The sequence below is a fragment of the Agelaius phoeniceus genome, chromosome 9, assembly GCF_051311805.1.
Source record: "Agelaius phoeniceus isolate bAgePho1 chromosome 9, bAgePho1.hap1, whole genome shotgun sequence".
Lineage (NCBI taxonomy): Eukaryota > Metazoa > Chordata > Aves > Passeriformes > Icteridae > Agelaius > Agelaius phoeniceus.
In genome coordinates this window covers 3,845,608-3,867,732 of record NC_135273.1, presented here as the reverse complement: position 1 = coordinate 3,867,732, position 22,125 = coordinate 3,845,608, and the positions used below count along the sequence as shown (strand labels likewise).

The following is a 22,125-nucleotide window of genomic DNA, read 5'->3' as shown; positions in this document are numbered from 1 at the left end:
ATTAGGCAAAAGATAACACTGCTGAATCATCTGGCCAGGACCATCACGTTGCTCCTAATTTAATATATCTAATGCCATTCTTAGAGTAACAGCTATGTCATTCCATCCATACTATCCTGATTGTTGCCACTAATCTGGATAAATATTCCTTCTGCCCAAGTGCCTTCCCAGCCAGATCAGGAAGGTTTGTTTAAATCAAGTTCTCAGTTTGCACTGCCGATGTTTTTCGCAATCGCAGAGCAAAGCTGATCCCACGCCCCACAGAACACTCCAGAAATGAACTTCCCTGTGGAAATGGCTCCCCCTGAGAAGCTCCTGTGAAGACAAGGCTGTCATTAGTCACAGAGATGCAGCTCTGAAAGGCTGCCCACGGTCCTACCACCATCAACTTTCCATGACTCACATCAAGAGGAATGGAAACATCAAAGGGCAAAGTGAGGCTGGTGGAGTGAAATCCTCGTAACATTTTCATATGGAAAGAAGAAGTCCAACAATGTTCAGTAGCAATGCAGCACAACCATGTAATTCCTTTTCCATTCCTCCATCACTCAGTGCAACACTGTCCATGTGCAACAGCAATTCTTCAGCCCAAGCAGGATAAATTTATGACCTCTGGACACAAAAAAAACCTGCAAAACCTTACATGATGGATGTTTTTTAGCTATCAAGCTTACTGGAAATGGTTAGAATTGAAGCAGACTACAGGCAGCACACAATCTGAAGTATTTGTACAAGGGTAGGGGAGTATTTGTACAGCAGGAGGAAGTTCATCCTGTGAGTGGGCAGGTTGTACCATTTCAATAAAAAATAGCCCAGTAGAAGGAATAAAATCTAAGCTAAATTTAAAAAGAAAGAACATTATGTAAGGAAAAGAGAGAAATAATCGTAGATTTTCTCTCTCCTGCTTCTTGGACACATTTGGCTCCTCAAGTTTTCATTTTTGGAAATAAACTTTGCCTGAACTCACATCTATTTACCTCAGAGAAATCAGAAAGATGCCAGAAAGATGATATGTCAATAAAAAGAGGATCATGAATCACTGAGCTCTGCAAACTTCTGGCAAACAAAAAGGGGAAAAATCCCAAAACAAAACAACAAAAACAAGCAAAAAGCAATTCCAGTGATTTAGAAAAGCCACAGGACTCATTACAAAGCTCAGAAACCTCCTGCAGACTGAAGTTATGTAAAGCTCCTTTATTTACTTAAATCCCCTAATTTTTAAAGAATCATCAATAAAGACAACTCCCAAGACGCTGTATAAACCCATGGAACCAATTTCAAGGCACTCGATTGGAAAACAGGTGCATCCTAAAAGCAAGGAAAGGTGGCCACAGCCCATGGTTACACACTCAACCTGTTGAACAATTGCTGAACACTTGTTCAAGTCTAAAATTTTTATTTAAAGAAAGCATTTCATGGCCTTTTAAAGCCAAAGAAAACCTCCTGAATCACCACTGAATCAGCAATCTCGCCTAAAAAACAACAGCGGTTTCTTCCACAACCCAGCTGGTTCCTTTCTCAGAATCTAATCCAAACACAATCTGCTCCTTCCTCATCCATACACTTCCAAATAAAATGTGAGAATGGAACAAATTCCTTGCTCCTCATGCAAAAAAAAAGAAAAAAATCAGCAAACTCCCCTAAAATCAGCATAACAGTAGTCATTTCAATCACATAAGGATGACTTCTATTATTTGGGCTGCAACGCTCAGGAAATAGTTACTGAGCTCGAATCACCACTCAGCATAAACACTGCCTGAATAAACAGATTGTTGGAAGCAAGGAAAAAAGAGTGGGGATTGGGAAAGGGAGCTCCCTGACCTGGATCCGTGACAGCAGGGTCCTGCCCTCCCCCAGAAATGCATTATTGCACCTAAACTCTTGTGCAAGTTCCTGGAAATTGCCAAGGTCCAGCTCCTTGCACTCCTAAAATGCCACAGCCACGTGTTCTGATGTGCTGTTGTTTGGTCTGCCTCGAGAATGTGAAAATAACAAAACTCAGTGTTACCCATTTTTAAATTAAAGCCTTTTTCAGCAGGGAAAAAAACCAACCCACCAATTATAGTTAATGACTTCAGTGCTCCTTCTTTCTATTCTATCTGATTTAAATCAGTCTAAATCAAAAAAATCTTACTTTTTGGGCTACTTACAGGATAAAAACTGCAGGCAGGAAAATAAAATAGAACCAAAAATCAGCAATTTCTCCAGAAGTACAGGTCCAAAACCCCTGGAAGGAAAAAAAGCAGCACCAGCAACAACCTAACCTGTGGCAGCACACGCCTGGAGCTGCTGTGTCAGGGCACAGCTCCCATCAATGTGTTTAAATCCTCCCTCTGTACAAACAGGGAGCAGAGTGCTGTTTTCATACATTTCTGAGGATGTTTGGAGCAGAATTTTGCCTGCAGTGCACACTGGCTTCTCAACTCCTGATCAAAACTTGCTGCCTACGATGTGCAACAGCTCCAGCAATTCATCTTTTCCCTTCCCTTAGTTCCTATTCATCTCACATAGTGCCTTGCTACAGAATCACTGACAGGTTTATATTGAATATGAAAGAGATGCACACTGTAGAAAAAAACTGTGTCTTTACATAAATTACTCCAGTGCATTTCTTCTCACAAAAAAGCCACTTTAATCCACTTTCAGAAATCATTCTGCATGGTCAAAGTTTAGTATCTTTATTTTCAATCCTCAGAATGACTGTGAGCATCCTCCCAACAGACCCCACATGGTCCCGGGGGTCCCTCCATGGAAATAAGGATAAACCAATGCACCCGTCCTGTGGGGCTCACAGATTCCATTCCCAAAAATCTGGAACCAGATTAGAAAGTTCTGACATTCAGAACACAACCAGAAATTGCATCTATTTAACAAAGCCCAGCCAGTCCCTCATTAAAATGATCGATTCACCAAGAGCCAGAATAAAGGATTGATGCCACTGGGAGTTAATTTTTACCACTTCCTAAGATGAAGTGCACCTACTTAAATGTCCAGGGAGACACCAACACCAAAATTAGATAAAGACAGATGTAGAAGGTCAAACAATTCATGCAATGATTTCATATCCGTGAGAACTGTTCAGTCTAAATCTGCCCTATGTATTTTCTTTTGTTTTATGGGAAAAGAAATAAGCTAAGAGCTCCCTGGGAAAGCACAGGGATCACCTGAAATCCAACTTCAGGTGCAAAAAGTGAATGTGACAAGGCTGGTCTTGCCATAAATGTTTGTATTGCATTTTTAATAAGACCAGGCAGCCGCTGAAGTTTCATTTCCAACACAGGACATCACGATAATTTACAATAATAGAAATTCTTACCTGCCTGCTCTTTCAAGGAATACATCCCACTCTCATCCCACAAATCAGCCACATTCCTGTTCTGAGTGTGAGTGCAAGAGGGAAGCACAGAGCACGAAGGCTGAATCTGTTATGAAGCTCTTTCACTGCAGTTATTTTTATCAAACAAACTGAAGAGGTTTGGGGGTTGGCAAGAGGGAAAAAAATATCATCTCTAAATACAGCTCTCATACGCCCTGCAGTCAGGCTGTAATCAGAAATAAATAAGTGTTTATCTTCAGAAAACGCCCAAGGCAAAGAATTGGTCTGGTATTGACAGAGCTGATGTCTCAGACCCAGCTGTTCTGTAGTTACCTATCTCTTCCCATCCACTGTGAATCCAGTTTAATTTCAGGCTCCCAAGGCTGCTTCATTGACTCTCTGGAAAGACTGTGCTGCAATTTATTCAAACAGCTCTTCTGGAGCAGCTTACTCCACAGAGGCACGAGGGTTTCCCTCCATGCAGAGCTCAGTCAGGTGAGCACAGCACAGTGATTCCATCACTCTACCTGAACACCAGAAAAAATGTTGTGGATTCCCCATCCCTGCAAGTGCTCAGGGCCAGGTTGGACAGGGCTTGGAGCAACCTGGGATAATGGAATCACTTCAGTGCAAAAGAAAAGAAACCTTCAGAGTCAGAGTGCCAGCTGACTGTCACCAAGGGAGAGGAGGAGAGCTGGTGCAGCACAGTTGGGTTTGCAGGAGGGGATCTGTCAGTGCTGAAGGGATATTTTAAGCCCAGCTCTTTGTCTCTTTGCATTGGTTACTGGTCCAGAACCAGCACGTGGGGGAAAAATGTTCTGAGAGTATTTCCAATGTCCTGCCAAGCGTTTTCAGCCTTGACATGCTGCAAAATAGTGGGCATAACCCACAGTTATGAGCTACTCTGATTACCATCTTGTTCCTTCTACACATTTGATTTTCCTTGATTTTAGCAGCTGCTCCCTCAGGTTGATTTAAAGTGAGGAACATATTCCATCCACCATCTGATCTCTAATACTTTCTGCCACTTTGCAAGGGGTATGCAGCACAAATTGCTAAATCCTGTGGGTTGTGAGAGATCAGCTGCTAATTTAAGGCTCCTTTTGAGGGATGAATAACATTGTATGGAATAAATAGAATTTGCATCACTTAATGCCTTCGGGTTCCTGTTTATCTCATGCTGTGGTAAAATGGTTTTGCATGCAATAATGCAACCAAGTGGTATCTACTGGAATTCATCTGATACACCTTCACACTTCATATATAAGCAGTTTTTCTGAAAGGGGACCCATTCTATGTGAGGCTTAACTTTGCTTTAAACACAATAGACTTATGGCAATTCTAGAGCAACGTAAATGCTCGCAGCTGCTCATTTGATTTTTTAGTGGCTGAGAAGGGATTTTCCTCCACCCCCAAGCTGAATTTTCTCCATAAACTTTACTATCTTAACAGAGTCATCTGAATTCTTTTTGTTGTGACTCATATACGGTGCCTTCTCTGTGAGACATGCATTGAAATGGATGGAAAAACGTATCTCATCTGTACATAAGTACCATGTAAGTGCTTTTGCATGAATAGGGCATTTCATCTTTCATCTAGTGCTGAGTGGGTGAAAGGAAACATACACAGCTGCATCCTGAAAAGACAAACTCAGCATTAGAGTCTGTCATTAAAGTTTCTTGTAAATTCAAACAAAAATTACTCAACTCAAACTATTCATTGATGCCAAATCACAACTGGGGCTTTGTTTCAGCACTTTAAAAAAACCCAACTCTGTTCCAAGCTTAGTAGTAACTTTTCTAAATGTTCAACAACTTTAATTCTTTAAGCAATGACACATCAGATAAACCTCAGTCCATTAACCAAGAAACCACTTTGTTCATTACAAAGTGCAGCAGACTCAGAGCCCTAAGTGGAAAACCCAAGAAAGCTCTAAGTGTTCTCAAAAAATTTCTAATTAGTTATCTCTAAAATATCACCAGATAAAATTTTTACAGGTAACTGCTGGCTACACCTAATTAAGCAAAACCTTTTTGATATCATTTCATTACACTGCTCCCAGCTCCCTAGAAAAGTGTTTATTCTGCAGAAGTCAGGCAACATTTACTTCCAAAATCTCCTGTTCCTAAGTGTTTCAGTAAAGGCTTGGGCTCCCTCACTCACCCCTATGTAATCTGTGCTTTTTAGGTACACAAAAGTGCAATACATTTTTATTAAACAGTGTGTAAGATCCCATCATTCTGAAGACATTTCTGCAGCTCTGCACCCCAGGCAGAGCACACTCTTGATGTGGAAGCTAAAGCCATTTGATAATGGTTTAAACTCTCCTGTGGTTGTCCTCTCCTGTCTTCACACGATCACATCTAAAGAACAACATTTCTACCACAAGCTTCAAAGGAGTTCAAATATCAAATATTCAAAGTTCAAAGACCTTAACTCACTGATTTCCACAAGTGGAGGAGAGAGGATGTGCTGCACTCTGCCACCAGCCTCTCAGAAATATCACAGCTCTTGGCGCTGTTCTCTCAACAGGGCAAAATCCAGCCCAGGAATCTTGCAGCTGCACAAAGCCCCCAGTTTACAACAGTCATAACAAAAGGGAAAAAATTCCATGCTAAATATGAAACCCAGTGAGTACACATTGTAATATCCAGGACAATAATAAGAAAATCTGTTCTTCAGCCACTGGCCCATTGACTCCCTTGACTGGACTCTCTCTTCCTGCAGGTCTCTCCCGTGTTTGGCTTCAGTGTGCTTGTTTTCCACTTGGAAAGAACACAACCACAAATACCTTTTTCATGCCTTACACTGCACTTAGCTGGCCTCCAGATTGTAAACAAACAAGATAAAAATCTGAGAATGTGCTTTACTCAATCTCCATGAAAAGAAACCGAGGGGAAAAAGAAATTAGAAAAGCAAACCAAAACCCCAACTCTGCATAATGATGAATGCACCAAGGGAAATTTGGCATGCACTCCTTCACACCATGTCTCTTCTGCAACATTTTCTGCAATATAAATACAACATTTAGCTTAGCAAACTAGCTGGTCTTTATTTGTGGGCAGAGGAAACCCAAGGCAAATGCTCCAAGAGACTTTTTTTTTTCAATGGATATGTTAATTACTTAAATTCTGTTATTGGGAAACTGTCCCAAACTAACCTTCCACTCTCCCTCTGCTTCAACTGCAGAGGGGTCAAAATTCACTTTTTAAGGTTTTGAAGTGAGAAATTGAGAAAACAAAACCCACCTTTGATGGAGCTCCGAGATAGCACAAGTGCCTTATTCAAATCCTTCCTGATCCCTACCTGAGCACCTTTGGGGAGCTTCACAGGGATGCCTGGGACCAGGACGCTCCAAGATCTGCTCTGTGGGGCAGAGCATCTCCTGAGACAGCCCAGAGTTCTAAGGGAAAGGGAGCACAACTGCTCCCAAATTCCCTGCTCCAGCCAGAAATCTCTCACTGCCATGGAAAACTCCCGTGTCCCTGGAGGCAGCAGAGCACAAAAGTGACCAGTGGGAGGTAAAATGAGGTTTTATTTCTAAACTGCAGTGCTTGTTGATGTATTTGGTTCCAGACAAATAGAGGAGGATGTGGAGTCGCTACAGGACATTGCAGCTGAAATGGCACCAGTGCCTGAAATAAACCCTTTGCTGAGGCAAATCACACAAGGAATCTGAAGTGACACAAATTCCATCAACTGCAGTTGGCAGCCAGATTTTCAAGAACAGATGCATGACTGTTAATGATAACCCAAAAAGCTGTTTCTAGTGCAGAAAGACTGAAACTGTTAACATTATAAAACTGCAAAGAGCTAGAAGTATCTCCAGAGTACACCCCACAAAATACTTTGCAGGAACTTACAAACTCCAACTTAAGCAGAATTAACATATCTAACAAAAAAAATCTCCAGCAAAAATGCCTCCCAAGTTTTGAAACACATTTCCATCTGTTCAATTTCTCTGTTGCTGATGTTGTTTACCTTCAGTCAAAGATATGAATCTCTGATTTCATGAGATTAATGTAATAACTCGGTTTAGGCTGTTAATGCATTCAAAGCTCTCAAATATACAGGAGACTAAGATGGCATCAAGAGCATACAGATACATTTGGAGGGGATGTTTTTAATGTGAAATAAATTAGAAATTCCTTAATCTATTTCTGTAGCAAGGACTACAGTTACATAAAAGCTTCCTGGGGTGTCTTAGGCTGGAAGAGATGGCTTTTAAGCCCATTTATTCCTTGTAAGCACTGCTGTACAGCCTAAATAATAACATTAAGGAAAACACTCAAGCCTTGTCAGGTAAGTGAGGACTCAAGCAACGCTCATGTCTCAAAAGTGACACCTGGCCACGATGAAGCAATGATAAATAAAATATTCATATTATATGCAGATATCTGTAGAGAAAAAGGCTGTATTGGTCAGCAGAAGAGCTCAGCCCAACTGATGCATCAAGCTGGAAGAGGAAACACTTCTGTTGGTGCCTCAGATCCAGAGAAATGTGAAAAACAGCTCTATCCTCAGCTGTCCTATCACTAATGCCGCTGAGTTACTTTTTAGTGGGCACCAAAAGGAGCTGTGTGGTTTTGGGAAGAAGGCATTGTAGAAGCTGCCCCTGTGCTCAGCTTCCTTAACACTTTCCACCCTCAAAAATGGTGTTTAAAAAGCACAGCAGGTGCCACAACAAGCTGTATCAATCATTGTCTCCTACAAAGATCACTCCACGCCCATAGCTAAAGGCAGCAACGTGCAACAAAATGCCAAGAAACGCCACATATTCCATCAGATCTTTGGGAATGTGACTCAGCAGCTGGGCTGGAGCAGTTCTGGGCACTGCAGCCCTTCCACCCTGCTTTCTGTCCTCTACAGGAGATGTCCAAAGAGCAAGGCTGCCCACACCCCAGCAGCTCTGGCCTGCCCTGGCTCCAACAGCAACAGCTCCAGGGTGAACTCAGCAGCCTGATCAGAGAATTGTTAAGGCTGGAAAAGACCCTTAAGATCACTGAGCCCACCCATCAACCTCAAGCTGGCACCTTTGATGCCTCAGGTTTTAGCCTTTCTATTTTTCCCATTCTGTGCTGCTTTAGTGTGTGGGTCCGGGTTCACATCAGGGGATGCTGAGCTCTGTGCACAGAGCAGGGAGACAAAACAATTCCTGCTCCAGCTGGGCACCAAGGACAAATGATCCAAATCTCAGCCCCAGAGCACAAACCCCGTGGGCTGGAGAGAGAAAAACAAGCAGGGTGGGACTGCAGGGGCTAAAGCTGGGATGGGACAATGAACTGCAAGGTGCAAATGGAGCAGAACTGATCCCAGGGACAGAGCCCGTGCCCGGCCGTGCATTTTGGGGCCATTTTGGTTCATCCTGGGTGCATTTTGTGACCATTTTGTTCATCTCAGGTGCATTTTGGGACCATTTTGGTTCATCTTGGGTGCAGCCCTGGCTGGGCTCTTGTGATGCCCAAGGTGGATGCATGGAGGCCTTTTAATAAATCCCTGCTTTATCCTTTAGCTCTGTCCAGCCTCTGTTCTAGGGCAGCCTTCTCAAGGCATCAGCAGCAGCCACACAGCACCAAGTATGGCAAATTCTGTTCATTAATAACTTGTGCTGGGCCTTCTCAAGGCATCACCTTCACCACTGAGCCACGATCTCCACTCCAGCACTGCCACCCAGCTGGGAGGGCCCTCCTGAGCCTGGAGCTACATTGGTTGTTTTGGTTGGGTTTTTTTTGCCTCAGGAACTGCTGTGGTGGCCCTGCCATGAAAACCTCCAGGCTCTGGCCAAAGAATTGCTCCAGGAGCTCATCTCTGTCCTGCTGTCAAGGGGGAGGTGGCAGCTGGAGTGTGGTGATCCCCTGGTGCATCCCCACCATGCCTGAGGAGAGCAGAGCTCCAGACCAGAGTCCTCAAGGGAAGGCAGCCAGGGATGGGCTCTCTGACCCTCCTGAACAAAAATGAAAGGTTGGACAAGCCTTGGAGCAGCCTGGGGTGGTAGAAGGGCTGGAATGAGACGAGCTTTAAAGTCTTTTCCAACCCAAACCACACTGTGACTTTACAGTTTTTCCATGTGAATAACGAAGTCCTGCAACTTTTACAGCAGTTATTTCACCAGTATGTGGAAAATTAGGCATTCTAGAGCACCATCCTAGGTGCAGGAGAGAAATAAGTCTCACCACTAATCATTTGATTTAATTTGACGTTTTCCTGCATATTTAAATCCTGGAAAATGCCTTCAGCATCCAAACCATTTATAATCAAAGTAAGTGACTGCAGAAGTTCAGAATAATCTATAAACTCAAAAAATTCCACAGTTCTCCTCATTAGGTGAAAAAATAAATCACATGCTGATAACACACCTCAGTTTCTTTGTTGCATGGCTCATTGGTTTAAATTACACTTTGAGAAGAACAGCAAATCAGAATGAAACCTTACAATAATTTGGGCTTCTTTTTTTTGCACATGAAAACTTGCATTTGATGTTATTCTTACTATTCCTCCTTTAGGTTACTTATATAGGGCCAACAAAACTGATCTGGAACAGACAAAATGTTTTATCCAAACATGGACAATGAAATACAACATGTATTATTTTATCAGTGTTTTGACAGAGATGCTTTTGCCCAAGGTGAAAATTAATTAAATGAGAAAATGCAGCTGTAACCATTCGTGCCATACACAGGAACCACAGAGTGCACTCAAATGTACCTTGGGGTTAGGTTATGGTCCAGAAAGGGTGTGAAACTCTCAGCATCAGACCTCAGAGCGCTTTTCAAAGGTGCTGCTCCACCTCTGGGGGACAAAATGACAGAGTTCTGACATGTGTCACCTGTAATATCATGATAGAAGTACAAGAAAAAACCTAGATCTCCTAACTCACCATCCAGAATCCCATTACCTGGGAATTGAGGGATTTTGAATCAAATTCAGATATGTGTTTCACAAGACAGAAAGCCACCAGCAATTCAATTTCTAAATAAACCACCTAAGGCAGACAGCATAGACTCTGACTTTCCCTCAGTAACCACATTAAACAGAATGAATTTCAGCCTTTCATAAGCTCACCATACAGAGAAAGTGAATTTTCCCAGCTTCCCAAGCTGCAGTCATGCTCCCCATCCCAGAGCTGTGCCAGAATCTCCCTGCACAGCAGTGGCAGGGAGCATTTTTGGGTCCAAAGCTGGCAGATGGCACTTTCAGGAGCAATGGTGCAAGACCTGCAGTAGGAAATGAAACCCTCCCTGTCATAAACAACCCCCAGTTAAGAACTGGAGCCCTCATTAATGTAATTGGTTTCATACGAGGTGCTAAAATACAAATTTGCTGCATTTAGAAGCCAACACTGTTTCTATTAGTTAAGGAGTGTTTTGCTCACCTCTATTTTTGCTCAAGCACAGAGGGAAGAGGGAGGGGAAAATGTGTCATGTACTCTGCCTCCAGCTAGGGAATGCCATGCTAGAGTACATTTTTCACCTCAGATGAAAAATGAAGGCAGGTAGCCTTTCAGCACAGCTGCTCCTGAGGACTGAAATGGAAAATTATTTGGAGAGGAACTCTCACATCATTCACTCAGAGCTGTGGATTTACAGCCTCCAACCTGCATGAGATCCACAGAGTGAGTAGGACTCCATCCCAAGCTGAAATCTGAGGGAGGAGACATATTTAAAATTTAAATGTAAAAAAATTACACATTTCAAATGTAAAAACAAACTACAGTACAACCACTAGGTGGAAAAAAAAATCACTAATAATTATCCTTCAGGAAAACGCTCAATTTTCAGCCTTTCTGCTTCAAGTCCAGCAAATTAAATTTCCTCTTTTGAATGGTGCTGCCTTTGAGTACAGGCCAAAGAATGAAAGAGCAGGAGGGTTCTGTTTCCAGGGAGCAGAAAGGGTGTGTGCACCTCTAATTTGGCATCTCTGGTGAGGGGAGGGAAAACCCACAGTGGAACAGGACACACCCAGGACTGGTGAGGAACTGTCGCCTCTTCCAGCCCCTGACACTGGCCATGCCCAGCCAAGCCAGGAAATCCAGCTTTGCCTGGGGTACCAAGCGTTTTTCCTCTTTAGAGACAACCCCACCCCACTTTGCTCCTCTTCCCCTTGAAGCCTTTAAACCCTGAGAAAGAGCTGCTCCACTCCAGAGGCAGATGTTGGTCTCTGATTTCAGAATCCTTCCTTTCCTTCCCTCCACAATCACTTCCACCTTCTGTATGACTTTAAAACTCCCCCCCCCATTGCTTTTAACTTGGCTGAAGATGAATATCTGAGTGAGCCATTGGCTGAGGTGTCTTTAATGATAGAACAGTTCATAAAAATAAAACCATCCTATCTGTAAAATGTGCATTCCCCCTTCTGAAAATGGAGTAAGCCTATTAATTATTTTCTTAAAGATTGGCTCTCAAAATGGCACTGCTGACATTTAAGGCTCATAAAAAATGCAAGTCTGTCTGATCTGTGAGAAATGAGTTTATATGCTCTATTTTAAGATGAAAATATTTATCAAGGAAGACAGTTGCCAGTTAGGAACACAAACAGAAACAAAGCCACTTAAAGTAAGTTGTCCTTTTTTGTTTTAATCTTTTCCATGCCAAGGACATGCTTCTCCCCAGAAGAGTGGTGCACAAAATAAGTGACATCTGGTGGCTTTATGCTGTAATAGAATAAGGCACCGCATTTCAATGCTGTTAACCAAATCAGTTTTTAAATTTACTGCTTCTTAGCAAAGCTTTTCAGATGTTTTATTTATTTATTTTCATGCAGATACTTCTGAGGCCCCTGGGCATCACAATCCCTCTTGCAGGGTGACAACTGCTGTTATCCAATTAAAGTGGGACTGTCATATTCACATCAGGAAAAACACAACTCCACAAAAGAATCTGGAAGGTTCAGGAAAACAGCACTAAGATTTAGCTGGGCAGCATCAGTAAGAGTCACATAGAACCAGGCTGTAAGAAAAGGCTGTGCAGAATCTTGTGAAGGAAATCTTTCACCTGCTCCAATTATTCACATGCTCAAAGTAATTAATATCAACTTGGGTCTCTCTGAATTGTCTTTCACTGGATTTTAATTAAACCCCAAAGAAACAGCTGCATTTTTCATTCTGAGTTCAGCAGCATCCTGGTAGCTACAACTTTTACAAATCTGAAACAGCTTTTCCCCTTTTCATGCTTTATTGATCCTCAGCAATGGCCACATCTAATCCAGCCAAGCCTCCTGCACCTAAACCTGCACTCCAGACATAAAGCAATTACAACTCCCCTTCAAACTCCTCCAGCCAGAAATACACTTCTTTTAGAAAGCCATAAGCCTCTCCTGGATAATTAATAGAAGTACTGTCAGCCAGCCTCAATTAAAATTACAAAACTGCTGGCACTGCAATATCAAGGCTTGCAACACTAATTTCTGCAGTAATAAGTATTTATGGGGGCAAAAAAATATATCAGTAAGCACTATGTAACAGAAATTAGATGAAAGATAAACAGACTCTAAATATTTATCAGCAGAGGAAGTCCAAAAATATAGCAGTAAAAATGGAGCGGATGGCAGCTAAATCCAGACCATGGAGGGTTCCTCGAAGGATGTGCAAGGAGGAACTTCATTTTCAGCTTGACATGGCTAAATCTAATTAATTCCTTCCTCCTATTCAATTGCTGCACAGAAACCCCTAGATGCCAAAAGGACAAAGCTAAAAATGTCCCCAAAGCCATGCCTGAAGGCTGCACCTCTACCCTGCAGCAGTGCAATAAATAAAAGAGTTGGACTTTGGGGCTTTTCCATCACTTTTAAGGCCTAAATATCCTTAAGAGGAATGTCCACCTGCATGCTTGGCTTCCCTCAGCACTGAAAGGGGGTTCCACATCTGCAGGATCTCCATACAAAGGGGCCTCTGGGACAGCACAGCTACTGATGGATTATTTCAAAGGGAAATATTATTTCCTGCTCACATTCCCTCATCCCCACCAGACATTATCTTCACCTCGAGACCTCCTGGCTGAACTAAATAACATATGCACAGAAAAGCACAGCTGAATGGCTTTAGCTCCAGCCACTCATCAAGAAGAAAACTTTTAAAGATCCCATTTCAATTTATTTTTTGAAATGCTGGCATGCTGAAGTCAGCAGGAAGACATTTCAGTGACTTTAATGAAGGCAGAGGTTCATCCAGAGAATTGCTGTTTGGAATGAACAGTGGGTTTATGTTATCTCATTTGAAACTATCCAAGTTTTCTGTTAAATGCAACTTAATGATATTTGCTATCATTTGCTAGAATTTGCTATCTATTTGCTAGAATTATTTGCTGTCACAATACAGAAAGGAGGGTATTAAAGTTGTGCACTGCAAAATGTTTAGTGATGATGGATGGGATACTCTTGTTTCACTAACAGGCATGTTTTTAATGCATAAATATTAATTGTCATCAAGTGCCTGTTCATTTTGCAGTTTTGGAAAGCTTTAGCTTGTAGGAATTGTAATAGTCCAAAAAAGATACTGTTGGCATTTACATATTTATCAGCATTTTCAGGGCACATTTTTAGGGCTTTTCTCTTTTTTTTTTTTCATTTATTATCCAATGTACCAGCACAGCAAGACAAAAAAAAAAATGGAAAACTGGAGAGATTACTACACTCACTTAATGGGTATCATTACAGGAAAACACTATCAAAACTCAGCAGAGGCTTTTTATGCATTCCCCTGTATTACAGCAGAATGAGTAATTGCAACATTCCAGCTCTGCTGCTAAACCAGGAGAATGCTCAATCTGTACAGCTGAAGCAGGAGTGAGCAGCAGGTGAGTGGGCCCATCTGAGAGAGTTTTTGACTCCAGGCAGAAGCTGCTCCCTGACAAGCTCTGGAGGGTCACCCAGATCTCCCAGCCTTGCCACACTCCTTGGTGAGCACAGGGCTCTGAGCCCCTCCAAAACAAATGGGAAACTGCTCCCACTCCCACGTCCTGGTCCCCTTCACACACACCAGTGAAACCCAAAAGGTGAATTACTCCTGATCCAGCCTAATGCCAGAAAAATCCACGTGGGATTTCCATGGATACCCATTTAGATTGCATTTACTCTGCTGTATATTTTCATTTTGCTGATCTCCTCAGAAACACTCAAAAACCTACTCTGAAGGGTTAAAAACTTCCCTATTCAAAATCACCTGATGTCAGACTGTGACAGTGTTTGCAGGGGTCTTAGGATGAGGGAAGACATGAGGATCTGAGTCCACGTTTCAGAAGGCTGATTTATTACTTTATGATATATATTATATTAAAACTATACTAAAAGAATAGAAGAAAGGATTTCATCAGAAGGCTGGCTAAGAATCGAGAAGGAATTATAACAAAGGCTTGTGACTGACTGAGACAGTCTGGACAGCTGGACTGTGATTGGCCATTAATTAGAAACAACCACATGAGACCAATCACAGATGCACCTGTTGCATTCCACTGCAGCAGATAACCATTGGTTACATTTTGTTCCTGAGGCCTCTCAGCTTCTCAGGAGAAAAAAATCCTAAGAAAAGGATTTTTCATAAAATGCGTGTGTGACATCAGACAAATTTTTATTTCCTTTTACCTCAGCGTGAGGATCAGCTCAGATTCCACCCTTCCCTCCTGCTCACCTCTCACATCTCATTTCTTGTTTTAAAGATGGTATAAATAGCCTTGCAAAGTAATTCTAATACTAAGTGTCAAGTGCAATAGTGGTTTCATTCTGATTTATCCTTATCTGATCCTCAGGCAAGTTAATCCTGAAGCTGAGAAACTGTTTTCAGAGCTTTATAATTGATGAAACTTTTCATCTAAATTATTTACTTTGCGAACGGCTCCAACGAGTCGCTCAGGGCATGAAGCTGTAGTACTCCATGCTGGAGTGCTCAAGAACATGTTTTTGTCTTCTTAAATTAACAGCCCATCACTGCATCTCGGGCTGCAGTTTCTATTGGCAGTCTTTAACACACAGCAGGGTTTTTATCTGAATTTTTATCGCCTGCAATGGATGCAGTTACAACCCAGATGTCTCGGAGCTCTAGGGAGACACAAAGCAGGCAGAGGATCCCTGATCCTGAAGGTGTGAATCTCACAGTGTGAACCAGCATTCCTTCCCTGGAATCACCTGGGCACGGGCTCCACACCTGATGGACACGTTCAAAACCTGCTCCTCTTTGGGTGCAGCAGCAGCAGCCAAAATCCTTTCCAGAGACAGCCCCAGGAAATATCCTCAGGCTTCAGCAATCCCAAGGATGAGCTGCACAGCAGCAGCCCTAAAAATGCACCAGGAAGGGGTGGAAGGCAAGAGCAGGAGCCCAATCACCAGCCTAGCACAGTGAGATACATCTACAAAATGATGAACTTAAAAGTTTGAGATTCATTATCCACTTAACATTACCAATATCTATTTAAGATTATCTAGCATCTCCAGAGCTGAGCAAAAAAGACAAATTACAACTAAAAAGCAGCCAAAATCAAAGAGGCTGGGAGGGAATATTAGATAAGGTGTTTGATGGGCTTGCAAGGAAGTGTTGGTTTTAAGAGCTGCTAAAGGAATTTCAGGAGATGAAGCTCCCCTGTGAGGAGCTGGGCCTGCAGGCAAACCCATCTCATTATGTGATACATTCTCCTAATAAACTATTAAACCATCCTTCTCCACTTCCTCCTATTTCCAGCTTTACACAGACAAACCTCCTGGCTGCCCCAGTCAGAGAGTCCTTTTTCTTTGGATTAATAAGTTCTGGCACTCAGACCATTATATCCCAATTTAGGCACAGCAAGGTTGACACTGGGCTCATATTTCCTCCAAATTATGGGTAAAACCCTGCAGAATCCTGATTTCTGCTACTTTTTTTTCCCTGAGGTCTCTCCTATTTGTTGGTATGTCATTACTCATTTGATGCCAGTTCTAAAGCACTTTAATTAAGTGGCTTTTCTCCACACTGTTCCAAGACCTGAAACTGGGCAAACCATCCAATATCACATCCACGTGCTGCCCATCCTCAGAGCACTCCTTCAACACTGTGAGGCTTCTTCCATCTCCTGAGTACACATGCTGCACATAAATCTTTATATTTTTTTGCCTTTGTATCTTGTAGAGTTTTTCATTTTTCAAAGCAGTCTTATCTTGTTTCCTCTGTATGGCTTTGAACTTTGCATTTTATCTTCACTCTTGTCTGACCTCAGAGTTCTTCCAGTTCAAGCTCACCTGTAACTCAATGACTTATTTGAAAGAAATGACCTTCTCTCAATTCCATGCAATTCTGAGAAGTTACAAGTCTAACTTCAACTTGTATCTAAGCCAAACACCAAGAAATGCAAAAACCAAAGTAAAATATAACAATACAAAAGCCTTTTTCACTCTCATCAGTTTTTCTAATTTTATGGTTAGATAGCAGGGTACATTCACCCACACTGAAAATCAAGATTTTTCTACGGGAAAAAAATATCTCCTCGTGGAACTTATTTTTTTCCTACTGGAAGGCGTGAAGCAAATGGAAAATGTCAGTTTGAGTATTTTGCTATTTAGGTACAGATCTGCACCTTTTACAGTGAGGAACAACCCACCTTAGATACAGATTTGGCCCAAAACCCCATTTATTTAAAAAACACTCTGCTTATTTGGTGAGTAAATGATGGCATAGTAAGTTTTAGAACAATAAGTGTGTATCTGGTGCTGCTTGGTCTATAAACAAAATAAAAGCCTGGCTTGCTCCCTTACTCCATCCCATCAGTTCTCCACGGGATTGGGCTCATTTCCAAGGAAACCCATGGCACAGGAGGCAGCCACGTGCCCCCCACCATCCCCAAGGCTGCAGGAGCTGTGGCTGCTTTCAGCAAACAACAGGGGAAGGCTCACACCACCAGGAGCTCCCAAAATGTGCCTGGAGTTGAGGTGGGCCACCTCATTTTTGGGCAAGGACAGGAGGAAAGCAGCAGCCAGGTGCTGAGGTTTGGGAAATGAGTGTTTCAGGCAGCTCAGGCTGTTGTGGGAGCTGGGGGAAGGTGATTTGGGAATGTGGGAATGAGAAGAGGCAGCAGGTTGGGCTGGAGGGCTGGTGCAGGAGAGGTCAGAGTGATCAGAGGGATGGAGCATCAGTCCTGTGAGGAACGGCTGGGACTGGGCTGTAGCCATGATATTTTCTGAAAAATCCTTTCCTTAGGATCTTTTTCTCCTGAGAAGCCAAGAGGCTTCAGAAACAACATGTAACCAATGATTATCTGCTGCTGTGGAATGCAACAGGTGCATCTGGGATTGGGCTCATGTGGTTGTTTCTAATTAATGGCCAATCACAGTCAACTGGCTCAGACTCTCTCTGAGACACAAGCTTTTGTTATCATTCTTTCTTTTTCTATTCTTAGCTAGGCTTCTGATGAAACCTTTTCTTCTATTCTTTTAGTATAATTTTAATATAATATATATCATAAAATAATAAATCAGCCTTCTGAAACATGGAGTGAGATCCTCATCTCTTCCCTCATCCTCAGACCCCTGTGAACACGGTCACAGTGGGGTGTTCAGCCTGGGGAAGAGAAGGTTCCAGGAGACTTTAGAGAACCTGAAGGGGCTCCAGGAGAGCTGGAGAGAGACTTTGGAAAAGGGATGGAGTGACAGGAGAAGAGGAATGGCTTCAAAGTGACAGGAGGCAGGGATGGATGGGATTTTGGGCAGGAATTGTTCCCTGGGAGGGTGGGCAGGCCCTGGCACAGGGTGCCCAGAGCAGCTGGGGCTGCCCCTGGATCCCTGCAGTGCCCAAGGCCAGGCTGGATGGGTTTGAGGCAACCTGGGAGAGTGGAAGGTGTCAGGGCTGGAACTGGATGAGCTTCACTTTCCCTTCCCACACAAACCAGTCTGAGATTGTGACCTCTGTGTGCTGCCACCAGAGGGGACAGAGGCAGTGGGACAGTGTGCCAAGGGTCCCTCACCACCTCCTGTCCACCTCCACCACCTCACCAGGCCTCTCATCCTCCCCTCAGCTGCCTTGTCACTGCCACCAGGACAACATTTTTCCTTCTGTTTCCTCCTGCAAGGCATCACCTGCCTCTGTCCCCTCAGAGGATGCTCCTTAAATCTAAAGCTTACAATCCACGTTCAACAACTGCTGGAAAGCAGGTGTAACATAAATTAATAAATATTCCATGGAAAAGCTACATTAACTGCTTGCCCCTAAAGTGCTGTTTAGTGGCATGTCAGGCACAGCTGTGTAATCAAAGGATTACAGAGCTCCCATTGCAAGGCTCTCCACCTCCTCGGGAGCTTCCCTGGCTCCCTCTCCTGTAAAAACCCAGCCCAGGCACCAGGACAGAATTGTAATCATGTCTTTGAGCCTGGGAAACACAACCCAGCAGGCTGTGGGGACAAACACAACACGTTTTCTGTCAGATACACAGGCAGCCATACAAATTTTTAAGAGAATGGCTCAGCCAAGCTATAGATCATCTGGAATTTTAGTGAAATTGCAGTGTAAGTAGAGAGATGGGTGCAACCCAGGCTGCTTCTAAACAAGAACTTGCAGGAGGTTACAGATCCCTTCCCCTGCATGGCTGTGCTCAGACTCCAGATCTGACACCTCACTTGGTCAGCAAGCAAAACAGGGCACTTCACTAAAAAACATCAATAAATAAGAAATGCTAATTTGTGTGGGAAAGCAGTGAAAAAAATAAATGCTGTCTTACTGGAAATCTACCATGGCTCTCCACAGCACTTTGGATTCTTCTAGCTGAGCAACATAAGGAGTGCAGTGGGAATTTAGAATTACCCCTCTCTGTGGGAGGTGTGGAGGAAACCAGGTGGGTTAAATGGGAGTCTAAAACCAGCAATTAACAAGCCCAGATCAGATCAAGGTCCATCTCCTGCAAACCCTCTGGGATGTCTGAAATAGTGCTCCACCTCAGGTAAGTACCCAGGGCAGCACTGAGTGATTTAAGAGCACATCCCATTGGAATTTCTGACTGTGGGATATACATTAACTGTAGGGGTAATTAGGAGGGAGAGGGGCATATCAGTATCTGTTTGTGTCATGGCTTTTCTTCACCTAAGTGATGCATCTGTGCTGGAAGAGAGGCACAGCTGGGTGTTCCAAGTTCCTAAATCCACGTGTCATTGAGGTGAGATCAGCCCTCTGCTGTCAGCTCACCTCGGGGCAAATTCTATCAGCACCCAGTGGTGACACAGCCCTGAGCTACAATAGTGAGATTTTGCTCTGTGCACATATGAGGAAGAAATCAGTGCAGGAAAAGTAGTTTATAAAAGGAAGGATCCCCCTTCCTAGTCAGCAGAGGAATTCCACAAGAAATCCTTAGCAGAGTTTGCTGCCACCCCACTTGATCTTCAACACAAACCAGTGCTTTGAGAGGTGCTTTAGTACCAGCCCATCCTTAAAACTGAGATCACCTGGGCAGCCAACAAAAGCTTTGAGCACTGAAACTCCCCCTTCTCACAGAGCTCCTGCCACAGGTTGCTTGAAATAATGTTAAAATAGAACATAAGCAGTACCTTATTTGCATCTCTGTGATTATGCCTACATAAAATCCCTGTTCATACTGCTGGTGGATTACACACCTTCATCCTTCCCCTCCAACCACATGAAATAATTCAAATATGAGAGTCTGCTTCACCATTCTCATTTATATGGTTTCCAGATACCTGCTTTTAGTTTAGCAATGAAGATAAAAATCCATTACTGCCTTCCATTGCATTAGTGGAATTATGTGTTTTGCAATGTAAATCTCCACTGTTTGATCATCTTCCTGTTACAAACCACCAAATAAAACACTCTGAATTTGAGATTAGTCCTCCTGTGACAAAATCTGAACCGTAAAACTATTTTCCTATTGATTTCAGAACTGCACGGTGGCTGCAACTCACAGACACAGGATCTAAGTGCTATTAAAAAAAAAAAAGGAAAGAAAGAAGGTAGTTTCACTACTTAATCTTCATACAAGTAGTCTTTCTGCATTCAAATTGATTTTCTTTCTTTTGGCACGTGAAGAGCCAGATGAATCCTTTGACTCAATGCCCAAGAGTGAAATGGCACCAGCAGCAGCAGAGAAGCTCTCAGGGCATGAGATGTGTGACAACATTTTAATCACTGACAAAAAGAGGCTTCAAGGCAGCTACTCTGTAAGTGCTTGCTGGTTTTAAGTGAGATTCACTATTTGTGAGTGACTGTATATAAAAAAACATATCTATGTCTATAAATAGCACAGATACAAATATATATGTATGGTTCACGTCCACTTGGGGATGTTTTATGGGTGGAAATTTCCCTCTCTGCCAAAGATCAAGCAGTCCCCAGTCAGTATTAAGTGCAGTGCTGTTCAATCAGGTGTTTGTTTATCCAAACGAGCACATACCATTTGCAGTTAAACCTTAAAAATATTTATTTTTCATGAACAGTTCCAGCAAACTTTGAGATTTAATCTGTGATGTGCCCAGCTGGCCACTCTGCTCTTTCTTTTAAGTCTCAAAACACAAAGGAACATGTTTGTTCTACAGGAGATGATGATGATGATGAGTTTTTAGTCTGGCTAACAATTCAAGAAGTGAAACCATTCTGATGTCGTACGCAAGTCAGTGTGAAGGGGACTTTAGGCCATAGAATGATGTAAGAAATAAAATGAAAAAAATTTAAAATTCCAAATCTGAGAGTTTGGTAGGTGTTTGGATGCACCATCCAAGCAATACTCTCACGTATCCTATTAACCTACAAATCTGTCTGTGCCTAAGACACTGAGATCCCTGCAGAGTACGGCTGTAGTATTACAATGAAGCAGCAGAGGAAAATTAAAAAAAAAAAAAAAAAAAGAAGAAGAAGAAGAAGGGGAAGAAAAGGAGAAGCCCATATATGAGACCGCCAAAGTTCAGCTGGTGAATTGTTGCTTAACAGACTCTGACCACAATAACCCGTCACTGAACCTTGCCTGCATTCTCAGCAGCTATCAAGCTATTTTTAACAGCCAGCAGCTTGCATTTCAGAAATCCCCCTCTTCACCCAAAAACACTCGCCTGCACGCCCGGCTCGCTCCTCGGAGGGATGCGCTCCGGGATGGAAAGCTCTGTCAGGAGAGCCCCCGGACAAGTGTCCGCTGTCCCCGAGCCCCGAGCCGGCTGCGGGCAGTGACAGCATCGCGCCCGCCCTGTGCCCTGTACCCGCGGGTCCCGGGAGCCCGGCCCCGCTCCTGCCGCCTTTCCCCGCTCCTGCCGCCTTTCCCCGCTCCTGCCGCCGCTCCGGGATGCCCTGGCAGCGCCCCGGGTGCCGCAGCCCGCGGGGAGCGGGGACAGCCCCGCGTCCCCCGAGCCGTGCCGAGCCCGGTGCTGCCCAACTTCCCGCAAAGTCCCGCTGCCTGCAAACTTGGGGAGCCGCGGCCTGGGGGCCCCCGCCTTCCCGCCATCCCATTCATCCCATTCCATTCCATCCCATCCCATCCCACCCCATTCCATCCCATCCCCGCGCTCCTACCTCCGCCGCCTCGGCTCTGCTCTGCTCTGCCCCGCGCCCGCCGCCTCCGCCGGCTCTGCCCTGGGGGAGGGGGGCGGAGGACGAGGAGGAGGAGAGGAGGAGGAGGAGGAGGAGGAGGAAGGGGGAGGGAGCAGCCCCGCCGCTCCCCGGCCGCGCTGCGCAGCCCGGGAGGCGGAGTGCAGCGCTCGGCTCTGCCCCGCGGCTCCCCGGGGCGTGGGGGTTCCCCCGGGCACGGGGGAGCGGGGATGGGCTGCGAGCAGAGCGGGGGATGCGCCGCGGAACCCCCCGGGATGGGGGAGCGGGGATGGGCTCCGAGCAGAGCGGGGGATGCTCTGCGGAACCCCCCGGGCATGGGGCT

General features: G+C 43.9%; 1 protein-coding gene across 3 annotated transcripts in view; it reads right to left on the bottom strand.

Annotated features, from left to right (window-relative positions):
- The window catches only part of CHST15 (carbohydrate sulfotransferase 15), a 46,734-nt gene extending 24,816 nt beyond the window's left edge, over positions 1-21,918 (bottom strand). The window contains exons 1-2 of one of the 3 annotated variants that reach the window (XM_077182796.1): positions 21,768-21,911; positions 10,022-10,105 (exon numbers count right to left, since the gene is read on the bottom strand). The gene's annotated coding sequence lies outside the window, so the exon portion shown is untranslated. Of the gene's footprint in view, positions 1-3,316; positions 3,916-10,021; positions 10,106-21,767 lie in introns of those variants that run through there. The other 2 variants (XM_077182795.1, XM_077182794.1) reach the window with 2 other exon arrangements.
- Between the last annotated feature and the right edge of the window lie 207 nt (positions 21,919-22,125).